This window comes from Aristolochia californica, unplaced genomic scaffold (genome assembly GCF_029961685.1).
Source record: "Aristolochia californica isolate CCGP_79_NKW_82.1479 unplaced genomic scaffold, dmAriCali1.0.hap1 SCAF_1, whole genome shotgun sequence".
Lineage (NCBI taxonomy): Eukaryota > Viridiplantae > Streptophyta > Magnoliopsida > Piperales > Aristolochiaceae > Aristolochia > Aristolochia californica.
In genome coordinates this window covers 50,485,816-50,490,532 of record NW_027181770.1, presented here as the reverse complement: position 1 = coordinate 50,490,532, position 4,717 = coordinate 50,485,816, and positions in this window count along the sequence as shown.

Here is a 4,717-nt window from a genome sequence, read left to right as displayed (position 1 = left end):
GCATACCGAGTTTAATTTATCCATTGGAGAGAAGGTTTCTTCATAACCAATGCCATAACATTGTGTATAGCCTTTAGTAATAAGGCGAGCTTTCAACCGAGCCACGAACCCATCCTGATTGTGTTTTACCATAAATACCCATTTGCAACCGACGGGAGGGGGAGTAGAGGCCTTGTCTGATTTTCATAAAGGGCCTGCATTTCTTCATCCATAGCCACCTTCCACCCAGGATGTTTTTGAGCCTCTTGATAGGACTGTGGTACAAGTATGGAGGAAATAACCAATAGAAATTGACAACAAACAGGGGATAGACGATGATGAGACACAAAGTTTGTTATGGGATGAGAAGTAAAAGGCATGGTACATGATTTAGGCTCTTTCCTAACTGCAATAGGACGAGTATCATATTCTGGGCCAAAATTAATCGGAGAAGATGGACTTACATCGATAGGATCCGAAAACTCAGCATGTATGGTGTGAGCCAGTGTTTATGGGCGCTGAGTAGTTTCTATAGCACGGGGCACAACCGGTCGAGGAGAACCTGGTCCTGAAGATAAACCTGGAGGAGCATGGAGAGTCTTCAAAAAATGTGACATCCCTAGACATAAGTAAACGCTGAAGAGAGGGATTATAACAAATATAATCCTTTTGTGGGCGAGAGTATTGTAAGAAGATACCCTTCACATATTGTGGATCAAGTTTATTGAGTTTTGGGGAGGAAATATGGACAAAATATTGACATCCGAAGACTCTCAAGGGCAGTGAAATAGGATCATCATCAGGTAATAATAAAGAGTAGAGAGATTTTTTACCAAGAACGGAAGAGGGGAATCAGTTTATAAGAAAATATACACTAATTAAAATGTTTGGTGAGCTAACTAACCGATAAAATATTCAAAGGGAAAGTAGGAACGAAAAGGATATCAGTGAGCGGAAGTGATGGTGTAACAGAAGTGGATCCTTTCCCTTGAACTTTAGTTTGTGAACCGTCAGTAATGGTAACAAATTTATGTGAAAGACATGGAGAAACTGAGTATAGTAGATGTCTGTTACCTATAAGATGCTTGGAGGCTCCGGAGTCAATTATCCAGGATGAAGAGGAGGCAAAAAACATACCTAAAGTGGTGGTGGCAGCGGTTGGTGAAGAAGTACTTGGGGAGGCATCATAGTTTTAATATCCTAGAATAGTTCATATTCTACATCAGTAAAAGTATTCTTGGCAGTTGTTGTGGTAGCTTCTCTACTTTTGTATCACTGACTAAGGCTTGGTTAGCTTTATTCTCATTAGCTTTATAACATCTTTCGTGAGAGTGGCCCAATCTACCACATATAGAGCATTCTTTCAGATGAAAGCATGTGACTTTAGTGTGGCCATATCCTTGAAAATGGGTGCATTTCTTCCCATCTATTCGGTTAAAAAATAGTCCTTCCACCTCTTCCTCTTTCTCCTCTATAAAATTTGCCTCGACCTCGACCTTGGTCAGATGGTGTTCCCCTATGTCCAAAGTACATAGCAGATGGTATTTCAGTAGTAGAGGGAGAAACATCTGGAATACGGAGAAGTGTAGAACATACATCACCAAAAGTGTGAACCGTGGAAGAGCTAAGAATGTGGGTTTTAACAACTTCAAGATGCGGTTTAATGTAAGCAAGGCATATGGCAGTTATCAAGGCCACTTTCTGTTTATCTTGGATAGATATATCTGTAGAGGTTGGCTAGGAAAGTTTCCATTCTTGAAGAAAGCCGTTAAAGAGGGCCAAATATTCATGTATATTGTCTCCTCGTTTGGTGGTAAACATCTGTTGTAAAATATCATATGGCCTTTGTAAGTTGTTGGAGCTTGAATACAACTTGGTGCATGTCTCCAAAACTTGTTAAGCCATCTCTAGGTGAATGACATTATTGGAGACTTGTTCTTCCACACTATTGATAAGCCAACTAATAACCATTGTATCCTCCTTTAACCATTTGGTATAGAATATATCATCTTCATCAATATGTGGTCCATGGTTGGTGAGATGACCAACTAGGTCCTTTGTGATAAGAAATCGATGAACTGATGTGGACCAATTTATAAAGTTTGATACCCCTCCATAAGGTTACAGTGGTGATTCTGAGTATGTCACTCTTATGACTCATATTATCTTCAGCCATAGTAGGCAAATCAAGTAAAATAGTTCTCCAATCAAGTAATCAAAATATGACCAAGTGGAAGGCTTTAATCAACTCGGTTAAAGGAGATACTTAGCATAAAAGATAAGTAATTAATTTTAATGGATAATGACTCATAAAAGGCTCAACATCATTCTTTTTTATCTAGAAATCTTGTTCCCATAGATTTAAAAAAAAAAATACAATATTTGCTGGTCTCGGTCAAAGTATTGTGCAAACTGACAAAAAATGCCTTTATAATCTCTTCTAATTAAAGATAATCCAAGATGCATATATTCTCATAATTTCATATGATGAAAACATGTATAAGGAAATCTCTAAAACACCTCTTAATATAAAAAACTAGGAGCATAAAATTATGTAGAATTTAGGATCTCATGAAAGGAACTTTAGATCAACAAGAAAGAAGAAGAAGAAGAAGAGAGAAGGAGAAGAGAAGAAGAAGAACGTTGAAGGCGAGAGTTTGGATTAAGGGAGAAGAGGGTTGCATCAAAAAGAAAAATGAGGGCTGGACGAATTTGTAGAAAGAGAGGAGAGTGGTTCAATGCCCTACCTCTTAGCCAATGCCTTTATTTATAGTTTTACAATACCCTTAGGGCTATAACTTGATAAAACAAAAGACATAAAAGGAACACATATTTACACTTCTATGCTATCTTTATGGAAAATACCATATTTTACACATGTGCCACTCCTTTGACGTGTGGGCTTCTTGTCTTGAGCTCGTGGGCTTGAGCCCATCTTCCAACACTCCCCCTCAAGCTGGAGGAGAAAAGATATCATAAATACCCAGCTTGCCACATATAAACGATAGGATTTTAGGTGTAACAGGTTTAGTGAGAATATCAGCTACTTGCTCTTGAGATGACACAAGTTTGAGAGAGATTATTCCTGCTTGAAACTTTTCCCGTATAAAATGACAACCCACCTCAATATGTTTAGTTCTTTCATGAAAAACTGGATTTGAAGTGATATGAATGGCTGCTCGATTATCAGAATGCAGATTCATGGACCCCTTTTTATAAAAACCTAGTTTGGTAAGAAGGGTCTTGACCCATAAAAGTTCACTAATGGTATGGGCCATTGTTCTGTATTCTGCTTCGGCGCTAGATCTTGTAACCACATTTTGCTTCTTACTTTTTCATGTAACCAAGTTTCCCCCAACCAGAGTACAATATCTTGATGTAGATTTTCTATCATCAGGAGATCCAGCCCAATTTGCATCTGAGAAGCCTTCTATGTTGAAGTGCCCATGTTTTTTATACAGCAATCCTCTTCCTGGAGCTCCTTTTAGATAACGTAATATTCTCTCTAAAGTCTGCCAGTGGGTAATTTGTGGTTTGTGCATGAATTGATTCACCACACTTACAACATATGATATGTCTGGCCTAGTTACCGTGAGATAAATCAGTTTTCCCACGAGTCTTTGATATTTGCCAATATCAATATCTTCTTCATTTGTGGCACATAATTTTACATTTGTATCCATAGGTATGTCAACTGGTCTACAACCCTTCATTCCTATTTGTTCAAGGAGATCCAAGACATATTTCCTTTGAGACAATATTATCCCATGTTTGGATTGAAGAACTACTATACCCAAAAAATATTTAAGCATACCAAGGTCTTTAGTCTTGAATTCCTGACATATCATCTGCTTCACCTCTTGTATGCTCAAAGCATCATCATCGGTTAAGATAATATCATCCACGTATACGGCCAATAATATTTTCCCTTTGACCATATCTTTATAATATACAAAATGATCAACTGAGCACCGATGAAAACCAAACCGTAGGAGTGTTTGATTAAATTTATCAAACCAAGCCCGAGGGGACTGCTTAAGCCCATATAAAGACTTTTTTAACCGGCATACTGACTCCCCCTCAACCACTTAACCAGGTGGTTGAACCATATAAATTTCCTCACTGATGTCACCATTTAAAAAAACATTTTTAACATTCAACTGATAGACGGGCCATGAGGAGTTAGCAGCAATAGATAAGATGATGCGTACCGAATTCAATTTTGCAATAGGAGAGGTCTCCTCATAATCTATCCCATAGCACTGCGTATAGCCCTTAGCAACCAGTCGAGATTTAAGACGAGCAACCGATCCATCCAGATTATGTTTCATCGAAAATACCCATCGACAACCAACCAGTTTTTTACCTTTCGGGAGTGATGTTAAGTACCAGGTTTGGTTTTCGTATAAGACGTTCATTTCTTCATCCATAGCCACCTTCCATCCTGGATGTCTTTGGGCCTCCTGATACGACTGTGGAACGGAAGTAGAAGAAAAGGACGCAAGAAACTAAAAACACTTGGAAGACAAGCAATGGTGAGACATAAAATTTGAGATAGAATGCGAAGTAGTACAGGAGCGACGTTCTTTTCTTAAAGCAATAGGCCAAGTACAAATTCAGGCCCATACATAGGAGGAGAAGGACTTACCTCGGGTGGATCTGACAACTCCACAGGTGAAGGTACGGTCGGTGCATCAGGGGATGGTTCCACTTCAAAATTGAACGGCACAAGCGGACA